Source organism: Podarcis bocagei (genome assembly GCF_964188305.1).
Source record: "Podarcis bocagei genome assembly, chromosome: 8".
In the NCBI taxonomy this organism is placed as follows: domain Eukaryota; kingdom Metazoa; phylum Chordata; class Lepidosauria; order Squamata; family Lacertidae; genus Podarcis; species Podarcis bocagei.
In genome coordinates, this window is record NC_138133.1 from 63,182,710 (window position 1) to 63,202,665 (window position 19,956).

The window sequence follows — 19,956 nt, forward strand, 5'->3', positions numbered from 1 at the left end:
GCAGAACACATTGTGGTTCGAGGACCCGACCCCCGCGAAGTGAAATGAAGACACAAGGACATGTGATATAAGGTTGATGGGCTAGAAAAGGCGACAACTTTATTGATTACAGCAATGAAAAGGTATTGGCTTAGGCATTGGATCGAAACAAGTGGGTTTATTCACCAGTAGGTGGAGCCTGTTGATGCTAATCCAACTATAGGCTCACCCCTGCTGTCACCGAGGGTCGTGCCATGGCCTCCCGCCAAGCAGGCATCGGACAGAATACACGACCGCCAGATTCCTTTAACGGAATACCCCTAAAAATTGAAGGGATAGGCGATGGCCACACCTAGCACTTCGACACACAACACATTATTCCAATGCCTAACCTACCCACCAATACCACCAAAGTTGTGACGATTGCTACGAGGTAGGCGAAAAAACCGAAAAGCCTAATGCCAAATGGAAAAACTCCTACCAGGCCCCCCGGGCAACCAGGGCAACCAACCTAAGGTCCATAGCAAGGCCAATGACCTAAGCCCTAACTCAAAGGGAGTGGAGGGTGGGTGACTCGCGACGGGACGACGATGAGGAATGAGGCCAGGGAGTGGCTGCCGCTGCAGCAAAAGGCTGCTGAACACGCCCCCTCCGCGGCACCTGGTTGGGTGGCCACCGGGGGGCGTGAGCGCCAGCCAGGTGAGGTGGAGGCAGGGGGCAATGCCCCCTGCTGGGCGGCGCTTGGGCTCCCGCCCACAACCACTCCCCTCTCTTTCAGGGAAGAGAGCCCTTGTGGGCTCTGCCACTGCACAGCAGATCTACAGGAACTTGGAGACTGTACCATCTGCTTTACAAGATGAATTTCATGGCAATGGAGACACTAGCCTAGTCCCATTCATTGGCCAGTGAAAATTTAGTTGCTCCAACACTTCCTTTCCCTTTTGCATCATGCCTATTAAATTCTGAGCTTGAAAGCAGAGATTTTTAATATATTCTCTCCCCTCCCCCCTCTCTCGTGTGTGTGTGTCTCAGGAGTGCAAGAGAGAGAGCAAGTCCCTTTCCTTTTAATGGATTGTACTGTAGTTCTTGTAATGTATACAAAACTCCCCACTTTGTGGCTGTTTTTACAATGTAGCCTTAAATATATCCAAGTTCTGAAATTGTGACCTTGAAAATCTCTCTCTCTCTCTCTCTCACCTGCTGAAATCTGAAATAATGTCCTGGGTAGAAACAAACTACATGTTGGAGTTGCTTCGTATGGAGGGTTGAACTTGATAGAAATATGGCTCTTGGACTTTCTGCATTGGAGAGATTCCACCAGCACAAGGAATGTGCAGTCTTTCCACACAATGTGGACAATCCACATAGGAAGTTGATTTATGTGAAGGATGAAGCCACCATGGGGAAGCTGAACTTGACTGGAGTCCACATGACTGGGCATAATGGACAGACCTGCCTTGAAACACTAGGAAATATGACCAGACAACACATACTTTCTAATCTGGCTTTTAAAACATGCACACACATTTTAAGTACAGTTCTTTGTGTCTCTGCTCTAAACACTCGTGGCTAGTGGATAAAGACAGTTAAACAACAACTGGCACACTCAGGAATGGATTGCATCTTTATCAAAAGAAAAGAAAGGAGGAAAGGAGAAGTTAGTGTCTTTCCAGTCTGAAGACGGAACAGAGTTGATGCACAAGATACTGACAAGAAGAAAACTGTCAAAATACACAGTGCTTCTCCCTTCCCTCATTGCTTTTTAAACTTCAGTATATTCTTCCCTTAAGGAAGATCTTACCCGGGTATCAAAACTGATTGTGGACTGAATGAAGGTAAAAGAAGTTAAGATTGACATTAACTGCCTCTCCGTTCCGCAATGTGCTGGCTTCTGCTGTCATGCTGTATAATACAATAGCTGACAAAAGGGATTTAGAGGAATAGTGCCATAAAACCTGATAGGAAGAGGATCATCTCTGTTCAGCTCACTGAAGCCTATTTTTAATAGTGGTGAAAGTCCCAAACTGGACATCAGTGATCACAAGGCATAATATCTGCCACTACAGAAGCCACACTTGATAACCTCTAGATTTTATCTTATACAATGTTCAGACCTCTTTTTTATCAGCCTTTGGAGAGTCATATCTAGGGTTGTATGCGGCTTTGTGCAGAAATCCCATTTCTATCTATTTACTTGAATGTTTATGACCCCTGCTTTCATAAAATATATCAAGGCGGCTTACAACATAAAACGCAATGAAAATCAATTCATTGATTCTATAGAACATATTTAAAGAAAGCAATGAAACAGCAAAGGATACTGGTTGGTTACCAAGGAAACTCAAATTCTGGGAATGGGATAATTTCTACAAACTAAGAAAACTGGCTTGTGCAGTAGATGCAGCTAGGGCTGCACTTTGGAGTGAAATCCACGTCCCAACAGCCCAGGAGCCCCATAAATGACCACCCAGAGAGTGGCAGGTGACGGAGGCAGAAAGAAACAGGGTTAATATTAGTACTCAGGCCAATACGGGCATGTCAGTGCTTTCTTCTTAATTTTAAAATTATGTTATATGTAAAATATATGAATTAAACTAACTGGTTCCACTGCTAGTGCAACCAGGCTTTTCTCCCCTCCTCCTCTTGTGCCCCCATGCCCCCCTCAATTGGGGAAGGTAGAAATGTGGGGAGGGGGAGATCGTGCTATTGGGGAAGTAGAAATGTTTGTGTTAAGAGAACATCTGGGGTTTATCCCCAATATATTTTTATTGTCTTTTCAGAATTAAAACTTTTTAAACAATGGCAGCTCGTTGTTTTTCACCAAGATGACATGCACAGCAACTGATGAACAATACACATACATAAGGTAGCTAAGTGGAACAAAAGGTTAAAGGGTTGTTGCTTTTTGCCCCTACCTGCTTTGACTTGACATACCAATTTTTCACCCAAAGCAACTGACCAAACCTGAGTATGCCAAGATTCCAAGGATAAATCTCTGGCAGGGTGCCAATATCTAGCTACTTCCAGGTGAGCAGCAAATTTTGAGAAGGTCAACATCTCTGTATAACATAAATGTTGATTGCTAAAGGAACATTTGTAACAGCGGGACGTTTCCTCCCACAATCTTTTTTCCTGCAACCAAAACAAAATGGTGCTTACTCCCAAGTAAATAACTGTGTTTAGCACCAGGGAAACAGAAGCAAATGCCATGCTATCCCTGTAGTCACAACAGTGCTGCGATTTAAGTGGGTTTCTAAAATGCAAAACTGCAAATGGTCAGAGTTTTGTTTGTTTTGAAATCAGGATTGGGGAACTGTAATTTTTATCAGGAACGCTGAAGCAGTTGGAAAGCATGGAACGACAGTGAGGTGGGAGGGAATTGTTAATTCAATACACATAATGTCCTCCCCAATAAGACCATTAAGTTCAGGGCCTAAAATTACCTAGCTGCACCACATGGTGTACATTCACCAACTTTACAGAGTTTGTGCTGTTTCTGAGATTTTATGAAGTATTTCTTGAGTGCTTTCACCAGCGCAAAGCTCTTTCTATTTATTATGTTGCTGCAAAGAAGTTTGAACTATGGTTGAACATTATGCTCAGTGATTCATTTCTGAGGGGAGTGGGCCAAGGGCGCAAGCCTGCCTGAAAATTAGACTTTCTTGCATTCACGAAAGCACATCTCTTATTCAAGATACTTTTAAATCCTATCTTCATCCATTCATTCTCCAGGAGAAATGACAGTGTTCCTCAAAAAGTCTATAGTTACAATTCTTCAGCTAGGCAACCAGCACAAGGTGGAAAATTTATCTTCACTATAAGGTTCCAATTTCCTTTGCTCAATAAGGTTCCTGAAAAAGTTTTGGCTGGCATTTTGTTTTGAGAGACAGGGGGAGGGCCCATCAATTTGTGCATTTCCCCCTTGCTGATTAAAATGGTGAAATAATGTGCAAGAGTGAATAACTGAAGAAGTGCATTAGACGAACTATTAGAATTGCTTTTCTGTTGTAGCAATAATTTCATTTTCATAATACAAAAACGAACACAAAAAACCCTCTTTCTTCTTAGAACTAAGTATAAGAGCACTCTGGAGGATGAGCATCAATCTCATGGGTTTCATCGAACATGTTTCTTGTTTCCTTTGTGTGGGGGGGTCACTTTTGCTTTTATTTGAAAACCTTTGCAAAATGTGTTCTATGTCCTTTGGACATAGCCTGTTAGTACATAAGATCATATGCGAATTGAGAGAAAAGGAAAGACTTGAGAAGTCATCTGCACCATGATGCAAATAAAATGTGTATTTTAGCATGTAATGTAGACTGTCATTTTTCTATTACTTTTATCATTCAAGTTAACTTGACAAGTTTACTACCTAGACATGTGTTTTGAAGATATGGGTCAAACTTATGTACAGCCATACCTTGGTTCACGAAAGCTCTGCAAGTCAAACGTTTTGGCTCCCAAACGCTACAAACCCGGAAGTGAGTGTTCTGGTTTGCAAACATTCTTTGGAACCCCAACGTCCAGCACAGCTTCCTCAGTTTCCAGTTGGCTGCAGGAGCTTCCTGCAGCCAACTGGAAGTGCGCCTTGGTTTCTGAACGTTTTGGAAGTTGAACGGACTTCCGGAACAGATTCTGTTCAAATTCTGAAGTACCATTGTATTTGGGATGTGGGTGTATAGAAAAGCACAAGTTCTATCACACTTCACAAATAAAGTGGTAGGCCTCACGGTCCATTTAAAAGCACATCAGATGAGCAGCTTCCAAATCCCACCTCAGCTCTGTTATCTCTAATTAGCCGGAGCTAAGTCATTACCTCATATTTTTATTTCTCTACATGACCCATCTGACAGGGCTTTTGTGCAGATTGTAAGGGCCTTCACATGATAGAACAATTAAGAAAGCTTATCAGTAATAAGTCTTATCAAAGAAAATGTAATTAACTAAATTGGCTACAACTGGGAAAACAGAGCCACGGTGCTGGGATGGAGGAAGAAATCAGCAGGACTCATTTGGTGGACATAAATAGGTTGCCAGAGGAGAATACATGTTGAAATTCAGTGCTTGAGATATTGATTTGCCACAAGGTTTGTTTGTTTTAGTTAAAATGCTGAGAAAGCTATTACTTGTAGTTTCTCTGAACATTGCATTTTAATATCATTTTGGATTGGTTTAAACTACTGTATGCCATGAACATAACTTAATATCAGGATGGTCCACCCTCAGAGGCTGATGGACACAATGGATTTCTATATAGCTCTGGGGGATTTCCGGCTGATATGACTGGTGCTCTTGTTGAAGTGGGTATGTACAAGCAGCCCTGCACATTAGCCTTCCTGTGTTGTGCTAACAGGAGTGTTAATGCCTGGAGTGGAATAATGAAGTGGAAAGAAATACAGTGGTACCTTGGTTTACGACCATAATCTGTTCCGGAGGTCCGGTTGTAAACAGAAAAAAGGTTGTAACCCAAGGCACGCTTTTGCCAATGGGGCCTCCCCCCCAAAAAAAAAGGGTTGTAATCCAAAAAAAGGGACATGCACTTCCGGGTTTGACGTGGTTGTAATCCAAAATGGTTGTAATCCAAAACGGTTGCAAACCAAGGTACCACTGTATGTCAAGACCAGGGGTTTGGCGGCAAAGGGAAATGGCGGCGGGTGTGTGTGTGTCAACGTACATTTTTTGATAGTGAAAATGATAGACTGGCATAGCCTTTTCCTTTCAGTGTAGTCTAATGTTAGAAAGAAGTGAACCAGTTTGTTTTTCCTTCCACTATGGAGTTTTTAAAGGTGTAAAACCTACTACACCTGCAGTGGAGGCTGGTCCTTTGGGCAAAGTAGAACACAGCTTCCTCCCCCAGATTCTGACCCCCTCCAAACCCCCAAGCCTGTCACCCACAATCATATATTTCCCTTGACTTAGTTGCTTCATAGCTGCTTCTACCCTTGTCTTCCCAGCTTGGCCAATCAAAAATATCATTTCCAGCACGTTCCCACCTCTGTCTCCAGAGAGCCAAAACACACACTCACCACCCCTTGCAACTCTCTCTTATGAAAATGCCTTGAGTAGAGCAGAGGATCTCCTATTCCTGTTTCTCTCTCAGAAGGCAAGCAGGAATTAAGCCTCAGACCACTATAACAATGAGGGAAGAGGTGGGTCAGTGCTCACTCCCCCTAAGCCAATCAGAACCATGCCTCTTTCATGCTGGTGTTTCTCTTTCTGTCGACAAGAGTCTGTGAAGTGCCGTGTGTAAGAATGTCCTCACCATGCCACCCTCAAGCCCTTTAGCTAGAGATGGTAAACACTGCTTGGACATTTTGAACAAACAGCATATTTTGGTACTTTGCAAACGTGCTCATTTCCCTGACCTGCTTTTCTCGCTTGCCTTTGGGCCAGTCGAGAGTCTCTGGTCACATATGGAAGACCTTCTGGCAACACGGCACAGCTGCTATCAAGAGATCTCGCTTCTCTCACTGGTTGCATTTGGGAGCTCTTTCTGTCCGCTCTGCTGCCTTCCTGGTAAATAAAGCTCTCCTCCTCCTGAAATTGCTTCAGGTTTGGGGCGTTCTCTGTGGACTACTCTGGAATTAAACCAGGCACTTGTTTTCTTCCTGATTTTAATTAAAGTGCTGAACTATGGCATAACTTTTTGCAGTTCAGCTGGCTTCGTCGCCTGCTAATTTAGATTGCTCGAAAAGTTAATGGAATCACTAATAGTAGAATTGGGATGAAGCATATGGTAAAGATTATCTGAACAAAGTGACAGGAGAACACTCTGGGAGCTTTTGCCTTTAGCATGGGAAAGGGCAACATTGTGACGTCAATAGAAGCAAAGTGTGATGGAGCGTGCAAGTGCAAATCAATATTATCTGCCATGGCATTTTATTTTCTCTAATGGAGGGGGGTTTCCGTGGATCTTAGTAACGGTAAACAAACAATATTAGAGGCACAAGGCATGTCACAAGACCTGCAGAGCTCTCTGTCTCCATATTACTATATTAGCTTGCTGCTCCTTCACGCACACACAGTTTTATTAGCTTAGCAATAGTTATTTGCACTGAGCTAAAACATAGTACAAATATTTTACAAGTTGTTTTGTCATTGAGTTTGAATGTGTGGTAGCACACCATTTTCTGACTCTGTAAGGAATCATTTGATCAAAAGTATGCCGAATGGAGAGGGTGGATTGGCATCTTTGGTATATATTGATTAGGGTTGATCCATCAGTTGTATGGATTCTTATTTCAGGAACTCTGTCCTAACCTATTAAGCATAGCTGACTTTAAGCTACTGTTTATGTGAAAAAAGGGTTCTTTTCTACATTATTGTAATGGCATGATTATATGTCTAGATGAAATCCATTCAGGCTTTCCTGAATGGAGACCTAGTTTAAAGCCATTTGTAGATAAACCGATGTCAGTGCCATCTTCCATTTTCTTATTCTGTTAGCAACAACAAAGAGCTATTATCATTATCATTATTATTTGTAGACCACCCTTCATCCATAGATCTCAGGGCACTTCACAACATAAAATTACAATATATAAACCACAAAATACATAATAGAATTAAGAAGAACAAACCAATAACCCCTCACCCCTCCCACATTTTTAAGGGCACAAGATGTCAATCAGCCAAAGGCCGGGTTGAAGAGGAATGTCTTCAACTGGTGCCTAAAGATGCATAATGAAGTCACCAGCCAAACCTCCCTAGGGAGAGCATTCCACAAACTGGAAGCCACTACAGAAAAGGCCTGTTATTGTGTTGCCACTCTCCAGACTTCTCATAGAGGAGGCACACAAAGAAGGGCCTCTGAGGATAATCTCAGGGTTTGGGTAGGTTCATGTGGAGTGAGGTGATCCTTGAGGTATTGTGGTCCTGAGTCATTTATAGGTCAAAACCAGAGCTTTGAATTGGGCCCAGAAATTAACTGGCAGCCAGTGCAGATGGGCCAATCAGAAGTATCTTTCCCAAATGAAGAATGAATAAGGGCTGACTGTTTTGTAGCAGTATAATAATGTAGAGTGTTGTTTTGCTTGTCTTTTCTGCTCTGGAAACTGAAATTATTGTGCAGGTTAATATGGGGTTATGATGGCCATTAAGCAATAATGATGTGTTTTGCAGCTCCGTATATAATAATTAAAATGAAGTGGCTACATACCCGCAATTAGACTGCAGCCTCCATAAGGACCCTCAATGTTCTACTTGTGTGACTGACTGAACTAATTTGCCAGGTTAAAAAGGTGGCAACGCTAATATGGAAGCACCCAGGAAGCTGAAAGATCTATGTGAGGGAAGGAATTAGAAAACTGTAGGTTTAAATGCTGCTCTAGATTATGCTAGACAGCATCAGCTGTAGCTTCACTTTACCAGATTTGTTACTGAAGATGTCTTAATTTATTGTCCAGCATCCCATGGATTCACCTGTGGGACACATGCGTACTTATGAACGATTGAATGGGATGTGCATATGATTCTGAAGCTCTGGCCAGCAGAAGTAGCCTCATCAGTCCATCAACAATAGTGTCAATCAACTTGGCACAGTAACTATTTGTTAGCACTGTGTGCTGCTAGAGTGATGGACTAGGATCTAGGAGACCAGAATTAAAATCCCCATTCAAACATGCTTACCAGGATGATACGGGGCCAGTCACAGTCTCTTAGCATAATCTACCTCACGAGGATATGATGGGGAGAGGGAGAGCAATGTATGCCACCTTGAGTTCCTTTGAGGAAAGGAGGGATATAAATATAATAATAATAGGTAATAAATAAAATCAATACAAACACAACTGCTGTGCATGCAGGCTGCTCAATCTGAGTAAATGCTTTTAAACTTCATGTTTAAAACTGGCCATTGAATGGGAGAATGAGCGTTGAATTGCTCCTAGTTTTGAATTTGTGTACAATTCACAACATAAACATTGTTTTGCTGTGTTATTTCCATTTAACAGAGCACTCATTTATCAGAAACGGTAACTTCATAAATGCACATTGTTAATATACGTATTATGCTCTTTTTCTAGGCTTGTATGCTATTTTTCTGACTGCTGCTTATTGTTTTATCGTAGAATTTTTAAATTTTAACCTTGCTTTTTCTATTCATTGGGGGTTTAAAAGTGCCAAATACTAAATTAAATTGTCTAATAACATAATCAGAGGAATGTGACACGCTATTTTTGGACTATTTTCTGCAGTATGTCAGCTAATATACTGCACTGTGTTTCCTAGAGTCTCTTATTAGGGAAATTCAATTGTACAATATCACAGAAAGCTAACGTGCTGAGAGAAGCCAGCAGTATAAACATATATCTATTCAGCAGAAATGTCTCCTGACGTATACTCACTGAAACTGTTGAGAGGTGCACAGGTTGCATAATTATGTTTTTGCCTTGATGAGACTTATCCAGATGGGATATTTTGGTCAGTATCCTCTTGTAGTCTATCTCTGAACAGGACAGGTTCTCCTTCCCCATGGAATTTAATTATAGTGCACAATGCTGTAAAAGAACCTTCAAACAATGCAGGTCTCTGAATTCTTTACAGCTTGGCTGGTTTGGTATAATGGATTTAATACGGGGGTAGGCAATGTGGCCCACTCCAGATGGCCTCCAGCTCTCCTCAGAGAGTCAGTGTGGTGTAGTGGTTAAGAGCGGTAGACTCGTAATCTGGTGAACTGGGTTCGCGTCTCCGCTCCTCCACATGCAGCTGCTGGGTGACCTTGGGCCAGTCACACTTCTGTGAAGTCTCTCAGCCCCACTCACCTCACAGAGTGTTTGTCGTGGGGGAGGAAGGGAAAGGAGAATGTTAGCTTCTTTGAGACTCCTTAGGGTAGTGATAAAGCAGGATATCAAATCCAAACTCTTCTTCTTCATCATCATCAGTCCCAGCTAGTAATGTCAATGGTCAGGGATGGTGGAAGGTGCAGTTCAACGTCTGGAGGACACTATATTGGTTACCCCAGTTATTGGGAAGCCAGCTTTGATGGGGTTCTGTGGGACTATAAACTCTTCTGCCTTTTCTATTTCCTAGACAAAAATATTCCCTCATTATTATTTTTAAAGGAATCACAAAAAACCCACAAGCTTTCCCTTGATCAATTTATCAATTTATATTAAAAATGTATTTAATTTTGACTTCAGTGTTCCTTCCAGTCTAGGCAGATTGTTTGCTGAAGGGACTAAAATGAAGTTTTCCACATCTATTTCCACTTCCGTCTTGTTTTGGACATCAGATAAAGTTCAAATGGTGTAATCCAATTAACTCTCCATTCTTTTGAAAAACTGGAGTCAGATGCAAAGGCACAACAGGGTGCCTGTAACTTGGAAAACAGAGTGCCAGGTGCCAGAAGAAAGCAAAATGACAATATATTTGGGGGTTCTGAACGTAAACCATGATAGCTCAGCATGGCTGTGTGTGCCTTGGTGTACTCTCTAGGAAGGATTTTCATGACTATAGCAGCTGCTTTGATGCCAACATTAAAAACTCTGCCTTGTAAGGATTCAGCTTTGACTTATTGGCCCACATCCAGCCCATTGCCACCTGCAAGCACTGGTCTAACACCTCAACTGTCTCTGCTGATTCGAATGGAACAAAGACACCACAGGGCAGTTTCCATGGTGACAGAAAGTGGCCTTTTATAACAATTTTTTTGGAAACAGTTATGGAGGTAGGAACAGAACCTGCACTTCCTTGAGACATTACAGAAAGTGGTCAAATGTATCAAAAGTTGCCAAGAGATCAAGGAGAACTAACAGAGTCACATTCCCACATCTCTCACCTAACAAATGTCATCAACTGGGGTGACCAAGGTGGTTTTAGTTCCATGGCTTGACTTGAAGGGATCCAAGTATTCACTTTCTTCCAAGAATGTTATGTTACTATACTATATTTCACTCACTTTCACTGACCCAAAACAGCAAACAGAAATACAGTGGTACCTCGGGTTACATACGCTTCAGGTTACAGACTCTGCTAACCTGGAAACAGTACCTCGGGTTAAGAACTTTGCTTCAGGACGAGAACAGAGATTGTGCTCCGGCAGCACGGAGGCAGCGGGAGGCCCCATTAGCTAAAGTGGTGCTTCAGGTTAAGAACAGTTTCAGGTTAAGAACGGACCTCCGGAACGAATTAAGTACTTAACCCGAGGTACCACTGTATGCACAATTCAAAGATCGAACATAGATAAAATAATGGGGGGGGGAAAACAAGACAAGAAAAAGAGCATTCACAAAAATGCATAGAATATGGGTTTGTTGGGGCATCAGCTTTCAAGTACCTAACCAAACACTGCATATATTGTGCAGAGGATGTGTGACATTCTGCTTCACTTTGCTGGTTTACAATAATAAAGGAAATTTACTGGAGGCCAGTAATATGCCCACCCCCCTGCCCAATGATCACATTCATCCTCCAGTGAAATAGGTCCATTTCCAAATGTAAACATGAGGTTTTGGCAGCCTTCATTGTTGCAGTTCATGCTGAGTCTAACAGGCAAACGGCAGGGAGTTTGTAAACCTTTCCAAGTGAGTCTTCAAAAATGCACAGGACTTGAATATGTGTCAAATAGCTCTGGGATTCCCGCACATTATAGCATCTGTTCTAGTTCTTTCTGTCTGTTCTGTGTTTGTAAACAACTAAAGAATATTAGCAAAATGCTTGAGACAATTAGAGTTCATTTGAATTTTTAAAGATATAGAATGTTCTGAGGGCTAGTTCAAATATTATGCCCCGACTAAACTCACTGTATATGCATAAAAATTGAATGTTGGCCAGTCCCAGTTCACTGACTTAAGGTTCTCCTGAGGACTATGGAGGACGCCTTGGGACAACTACATTTCCCGTGGTCCACCAGATTTTGAGCTCTTACACTAAACTAACAGAGAGAGAAAGAGATAGAAAATATATGCATCCTTTTCTCTCCTCACATGCCCCTGCTGCAGTTTTCAGTACTGCTTGACAGTTAAGAAGAAAGAGGTAGGAGTGTGTTATGGAATTTGGGCTGGTAGGGATGATTTTCAGGGGGGGGGTTCAAGGGCATATTTGCTGAATGCGGGGAGCTGGGAATTCTTCACTGGCTTGGATTTTAATTCAGAAGGTTTCTGGATATGTAAAGCTCTCCTCTCCTCAGCACTGAAGTGGGCTTTTATGAGCCCTTGAACTTTGTTTATGAGTCCAAGATTTGAGAACTTCACCTGCATCTCTAGTTTTTGAGAGTGACAATGGGACATTGCCTTCCCTATTCAAAAAATGAACAATGAGCATTTATGGGGGAAGCATTCTCTTCATCTTTGGAATTCCTTTTACATTTAAGTCTGAGACTGCTAAGGATGTGATGCAACCAACCTTCCTTTTTAAACTTAAGCTTTAATTGTGGGAGGTCGCCATCAAATACAACTAGCAAGCCAAGGGCTAGTTAGTGCATGAAGAGGTTAAAGACCACAGAGTTGTATTTCTAGATAGACTAAATTAGGACACAAACCCTCTACTCCAGGGAAGTTTCTTTCCTCTTCCTTTCTCTATCTCTCACTCTCTATCATGTAACCTAGGCATCCCCAAACTTGGCCCTCCAGCTGTTTTGGGACTACAAATCCCATCATCCCTAGCTAACAGGACCAGTGGTCAGGGATGATGGGAACTGTAGTCCCAAAACAGCTGGAGGGCCGAGTTTGGGGATGCCTGATGTAACCAATGAAGGGTGTATGTAAGCTTGCTTCCGAGCTTACAGCACATGTTGGAACTATAGCCTGTATTTTCTGCCCAGGAATATTTTGCTTCTATTATTCTTGCTGCTGCATGGAACAATGCATGACTGAGACCTTGGCTCTGTAGGTAAAACATTTTGAACTTACTTAACAGTGTGTTGTCTGCTCATTCCAAGAGCTGTAGAAAGAGGTCAGCTGCTGTGTGTAGCTGAAGAGGATAAAAAGGTTTAATAATCTATATTCCTAATGCTATGCTGATGCTTAACTTACGTGAGTTTAATCTCTGAAACTGGGGCTCTCTCCCTGCAGGAGAGTGTGCAAAGCCCTATGTTTTGAATTGTGGCACCCAGCTGATTTCTTTTGCTGTTCATCCACAAATGTGAGTCCACAGGGATTCATATGTTTAATTCCCTACACTAATTAGTTAGAGAAGACTCCCCGGAAAAGACCCTGATGTTGAGAAAGATTGAGGGCACAAGGAGAAGGGGATGACCGAGAATGAGATGGTTGGACAGCGTTCTCAAAGCTACCAGCATGAGTTTGACCAAACTGCGGGAGGCAGTGGAAGACAGGAGTGCCTGGTGTGCTCTGGTCCATGGGGTCATGAAGAGTCGGACACGACTAAACGACAACAAATTAGTTAGTGCCCTGAGAAGTTCCACCCCAGGTGCATTGGAATGGATCAACACAAGGTTCAATGAAATCCTCATCCATTTCCCACACTTCCTGGCTAGTCCTGGATCTCATTGGTACCACAATGCACCCACTTTTATTTTCATGCGAGGACCCATGAATTCCATATACATATCTAGACATCTATTTCACCCCATAACAGACACACATAGGTAGGAAGTAGGCCTTCAAACATAATACAGTTGTCCTAATAATTATCTGCTCAATGACAGGGGGTACATTGCACTCTATGAACACAAATGCTTTCATTTCCCAACATCCATGAACAACTAAGCATGGGGACATGCAGTTAACTGTCCCATTGAACTGAATGGGCCTTTAACGTGTTAGACTTTGTCTCTGTATTAGTTTGTATTTTATTATTGCCCAACATCCCCAGTGTATGAAACAATCCATGTTTTAAGAATAAGCAATCATCCTCCTTAATATATTACTTAAAAATGGGGAGGGGATTATCAGCCCTTGATAATATTATTTCATCTTTGACTAATTTAAAGTAATAACGAATTTAATGGAAGTCGTGTTTTCAATAACATTTCAATAATTAACTTTCGCTCCAGCACTATTCCTTTTTAAGACTTCTGTGGGCTATTTCTCCTGACATTCTGCAATAACATGGCAAGTGCTGGAATTCCAATCATCATAAGTTGAGACAATTTTACATTATCATTATTCAAGACCATCTTCTATGGTTGAACTAAATTGAAAATGTAATTCTAAACTTTGTTGTATTAGAAATTAAATATAAAATCTCCAAACTTTCATAAGTCAGCTCTCTAGAGGCAAAGTTCAAAACCTTATAAAAAAAAAATCTACCTGGGTTTTCTTTTCTTATTAAGCATGGTTTTCCATTAATGTTCCAAAAATTTGGCTATATGGAAATTGCAAGTATACATTATTATTCTACATCAATCCAATTCTTCAGAGAACAAGATTAAGATACTTCCTAATAACACAGGCCTGTTTAAAACTATACTTATTATCTTTACAGGTGGATAGTGAGCTCATGTTATTTCCTGTTTGAGGTTGGGGAAATGTCCTTCAAGCTTGCCTTATGCTGAACATCAACAAAAAGAAGCAATTTTCAAAAACAAAACAAAACAGAGTTTAAAAGCCAACACATTATTCACAAAGATATACAGTGGTACCTCGGGTTACAGACACTTCAGGTTACAGACTCCGCTAACCCAGAAATAGTACCTCGGGTTAAGAACTTTGCTTCAGGATGAGAACAGAAATCGTGCAGCGGCAGTGGGAGGCCTCATTAGCTAAAGTGGTACCTCAGGTTAGAGCAGTTTCAGGTTAAGAGTGGACCTCCAGAACGAATTAAGTTCTTAACCTGAGGTACCACTGTATACTGTTTCCTTGCTTCCATAAATCACCAGGTTCCATATTTACCCATAACCATTCCCCATTTACAAATGTTGCATTTCAAAAGTAAGTTGGATGTTCTGACCCAGTATTGTAAAACCTTTTGGAACGTTAAGGCTGTAAACACACCCAGAGAGGCGCTATTTACTGAGATAGCAGCAACAGATTGGGGCTAAAGGAAGAAGAGAAGTGTGTTGTCCTCACTCTCAGAGGAAACAATAAGGGAACAAGAAACAGAGACTCCAAAACATCAGGGTCTGGGATAAAGAGTCCCAGTAGTAAGCCTGTACTGTTTATCTACCACCTCCCAAAGCCCAGAAGTTCCTCAGACAGAGCACCACTTCATAGTATACCAGATAGGTCAATTTCTGCAAGAGGCCAACAACCCTTTTCACCATTGGATTGCTAACCAGGGATTGCCCTTTACACATCTTTATACCCACCAAATGCTTACATGAGCCCCACCACCATGGCCAATCATTTGTTAGTATGTCTCCCAGCCAGGTATTCAGTAGACATCGTTTGGAATCTGAGCTGGGTGGAAGCATGTCTAACAGGTGGCAAAGTTAATTCTCGCAGGTACATAACCCTTTTGTGGTCTGTTTTAATTTGATTGTACCAAATAGCAGATTTGACATTTTTTATATATTCAAGATTTTTCCTTTTTTGCATCTTCACTAAACACAGTATCTCGTATCTTGTGACCAGAAACATCTGACAATATCACTGTTGGGGAGATTGAATAACTCTGCATCAGACCTCTGCAAGATTTTACCCAGCCTTCCCTTTTCTGCAACTCTAAAAAACATCTTTTGGCTAAATGTTGTTCTGACTGCAGTGATTTTGCCCTCCAGTACAAAAACATGGATTTGTGCATTCTTAATTGATTATATTGCAATTTATTTAATAATCACATTCTAAAGCACTGACTCAGTAATGCACAACACTGGTGGAGCAGCCACACACATCTAACTTCCAACTGGTTACTTTGCTGCTGCTTACCAAGAGGTAGAGAGTAGGGGAAGGCAGAAGGCGGTTGGTGTGGTGCAAACACAGCAACAGTGCTAGTCTGGCACTCCTTTCCTGCCACCTCGCTCCTCTAGCTCCTGGTAATCAGCAGTGACATAACCAACTAGAGGTCAGGTGGGTGATGGAGTCTCTCTATGCCATCCCTGGGGGGATTAGGAGACTTCAATTGCCACTTTCTGGAAACAACTTGAATTTATTCAGGCGATGGGCTTCCATGAGCAACAGCTGATTCATTTACAGAAATGAGTTTCCAAGGATGGATCACCATCATTTCCCTTCACCCTCGTATAATCTCATAATTTCTAGTTTTAAAATGTTCCCTTTGATCAATAGCAATAGGTGCAATGGAAGGATATTGCTTTCATATTGAAGCCAGTCCAGATGAAACTTCAATATACAAATGCTGTATTTATCATGTCATTCTAATTTAAGAGCTTATTGGATTTTGGAGTAGCAGTATCACGGTGGCTAAATGTGTCAGGTTTGGAGCAGAATATTAACCTGCCGACCCATATGTTGATTTCCCATTATGAGCTGAAGTCTCCTTTCTTAATCAGAAGTGCCTGGCTTGCAGAGAAACTTTGCTGGCAGTTTCCAGCCACCAACAGACATCCTTAATGGTCAGAAGGGATTATTAAATTCTGATCTGCATCAGATTACATTCATTTCATAATCCGCCAAATGACATTTCCCCTAATTGAGGATAAATGAGCGAGTTTAGTATCTCCCAGAAACATGGAGCATATTAAGATCTTTGGCACAAGTCAGAAAGCTAATTAGAATTCATTGTGTTTCAGAAAGCTGTTGGGAGCCTAAACCACAGGTGATAATAGCTGAAATGGCAAACTATACAATGCCGTTATTGGGTGGTCCCTGTTCCCCCTCCCCCCTCCGCCTTTAATTTGTTGTGAAATGGCAATGATATATCTTAATATTATTAGCAAAATATTAATGTAATGACTGGTTATTATAGTACTTCCGGTGGCAAATAATTTGAAATCGTGCGTAATCACTAGATTGTCCTCCACATCCTGCTCTTCTTACACTTTTCCTCTTCAGGCAAATTTCTCATAGATTTTACAGTGACTGAATGAAGCAGATGCATCCACAGAGGAAATTATCACTCAAGAAAAATGCCAACATCTTTCTTTTGAGTAGAGCACTACCATTACCATAGTCCAGTTTCTTGGGACTCACTAAAGCTGCAGTCCTATACACATTGAACTCCATAGGTTTGACTTCTTAGGAAACATGCATAGAATTGCACATGGATTCCACATGAGTGTGCCTCTCACCCGCCCCACCAAGTCTTTAATTCTACTTTATACTGAAAACCTACATTGTGTGCCCAGGCGGAGACCCCCCACCCCACCCCGAGAGATCACCAGAAGACATAAAGTATTTATACTTGGCCCTTTAGATATCCCAAAAGCAGGGTTTTAGTGATAGTGGATATCCTGCCATATTGTTAATTGTTTAATGAATTATATTCAAGAAGGGCTGTATTTTTGGACAGCTCCAAAATATATGAATAAAAGCTTGCAGTTGTAATTTTGCAAGTTATATTTTTTAAAAAGTAAAGAAAATAATCCAAAACAATTTTAAAATTTCAACCAAACTAATGTGAAATTCCTTCAGAATATATTTTATTTGGCTGAAAAATAATTGACTGTGCTAATCTGGATGAATGAATGGGAGAGATACAATGGCAAAAGTTGCTCTTGAAATATTTAGACAGCTTTCTCCAACTACAATTTTAAATATTCAAAGCATGCCTGTACACTTCCTAAATTGCCAGGTGAATCAATGATTGCTCCCACCTAAGAAGTCTCTTGGCCAGGCCTCTGTTTATGGATTCAAATTAGGGCATGTAATGTCAATGCAAAACTACTCCCATCATTTGTTTCATCCCACATTCCCAATGGAGATAAATTATTCATTTAACTAATTAACACAATGGTAAAATGAAACCACTGCCTGCTTAAGTGCCAGGGTTGTGTACAGGTATTTATTAATAAAAGTAAGCTGCAAGCATTACTTGACCGGCAAATCTTTGGAATATTCATATTTCAAGTAAACAGATTTGGTTCATATTAGCAATTCAGCTAGAATGGAGTTCAATTATAATGTAGTTAGCAATTCAAATGAGATTCACATTTGCGTAGTGTACAATTAATTTCAACCTCAGAAGACTGATGGGTGTGTTTGGAATATTAAGAGAATATAACAATACTTTTTTATGTTTTTAACAATTTGTAACATTTAATGTATATTCTTTTTTAAAAAAAACAACCGCCACCACAACGTTATTTGAAGATTTTTCAGTTGTAAAAGAGAAACGCTTTAGCCAACATTTCATTAAGTTATTAACTAAGAACTCTGGCATATACGCCTAGGAAAGAGGCAGAGCTGGATTTAGAATTTTGGATCCCTTCAGAGGAGACACCATTAACTTGGAGGAAATTCACACAAAGTTGATCCACTCAGATGATCCTCTTCATGAATTAGAGAGAAAACAAGAAATGTGGAGCTGCAAAGTTATTTTTTGGCCCTGCATCATGGCACATGACCTCCTCCAGACTTGCCCCATCTGAGTCAGAGAAGTATTTATATATTTACCACCTCATGTGGAAACTTCCCTGGATTCTGAAACCCTGGCCATCATGTAGGGCATGGGTGGGGGGACACAACCTCATTGCCCAGATTTATCAGGTAGCACTAGATTTCACAATGGCATTTTTGCCCACATTTGGGACAAAAGGAAATTTGCACAGCACTACTCAACAATCAGCTGATTGTTGGCATTTATAAAGTGGTGTACAAGGGGGTTTGCAAGCACTGACAATCAGCTGAAAATTCCCTTTCATCCAATCCCACCTATACCTGCCACACACCTGAAATCATATATGACATCAGGTGTTGGACAGGAGGGTGTTGCTTGGTGAAAATGACATCACGGGCCAAATGGAGAGGCCTTCTGGGCCTAACTAGGCTGGAATTTGCCCAACAGTGACACAGAAAAAACATGAGCAATATTGTTTCTGTAAGAATGACTCTGTTATTCCTCTATAATGCAACAGAACCAAACTGAAGAACAAGTCTGCAATACTTGGGCATAAGCCACGCTGAAATCAATGCAACTTAATTCTGAGTACATATGCAGGATTTGTGCTGCAAACCCTTAAACCTCTGGACTCTTGTTTTACAGACATTCATGAATTTCCAAGTTCTGTGACTGCAATTCCTCCTTTGATTTTGTTCTCGCCAATGTATACTATTTTAAAGCATCTTAACTTGTCATTCATAACAATCTTTAATGCCATGATAAACATATTCCCATAAACATTCTTGGGCTATGAATCACTACATTGCTTTGTTACAGTCTACTAGGTTATTTAAAATTGGATTATTTATAAGGGCACTGAAGGTCTTTACAAGAATTAAAAATAGCATTCTTGCTTAGGCAAGATTTTTTGTGCATACATATGAGCTGAATACAGAGAAGGCCAGCCCTAAGGCAAAAATACTCTCTTGCTGACATTGATTTTTCCAGTTTCTTGAAATATATTTCTGCGCAGAGGCATCCAAAAGTTTTATCTGACAGATACCAGCCTTATGATAACTGCCATAGACTCAAATTCAGACGTGTATGTTGCTTCAAGTAGGCAAGGAACTTCCCACCGGTTTACTCAGCTCTGATAGGTGCCTATCAGATGTTTGGGGGAAATGGTGTCTAGAATCTGTTCCATACCCACCACAAAGCACCATCAAAGTTAAAGGTAACCCCCAACTACTTGGCAGCAAGATCCTCATGCAGGTTTAAGGGCATTAATGGTACATGTGGCTGTAGACATCCTTGGCCATCCCAACACCAACAGTGCTGTTGCTTACCTGGTTGGGCTGAGCTAGGAAGGATGTTGGCAAGGTCAAGGTCATGAGGGTGCACCACTGCATCTCTGTGGTCCAGACCTTGTCTTCTTACCCGTCTTTCTGGCCAGTGAGCAGCACTGACATCAGTGTAGGAAATAGTAGTTGCATAGCTCCACTGAATTCCATCTTTTGCTACTTATTAATAGACAAAGTGGGGATGCTTCAAAGAAATGGCACTCTTGAGCCCGGCTTTGGCCAGGGAGGGCAGGATATAAATAAAAAATTATTATTATTGATCCTTCATTGTTCCTCA

At 41.2% G+C, this 19,956-nt stretch overlaps 1 protein-coding gene across 1 annotated transcript in view; it reads right to left on the reverse strand.

The window, feature by feature from the left end:
• LOC308593068 (fatty acid-binding protein, adipocyte-like) overlaps positions 1 to 19,535 on the reverse strand; it is a 397,890-nt gene extending 378,355 nt beyond the window's left edge. The window contains exon 1 of the mRNA XM_081205295.1: positions 19,526 to 19,535. The gene's annotated coding sequence lies outside the window, so the exon portion shown is untranslated. The remainder of the gene's footprint in view (positions 1 to 19,525) is intronic.
• Between the last annotated feature and the right edge of the window lie 421 nt (positions 19,536 to 19,956).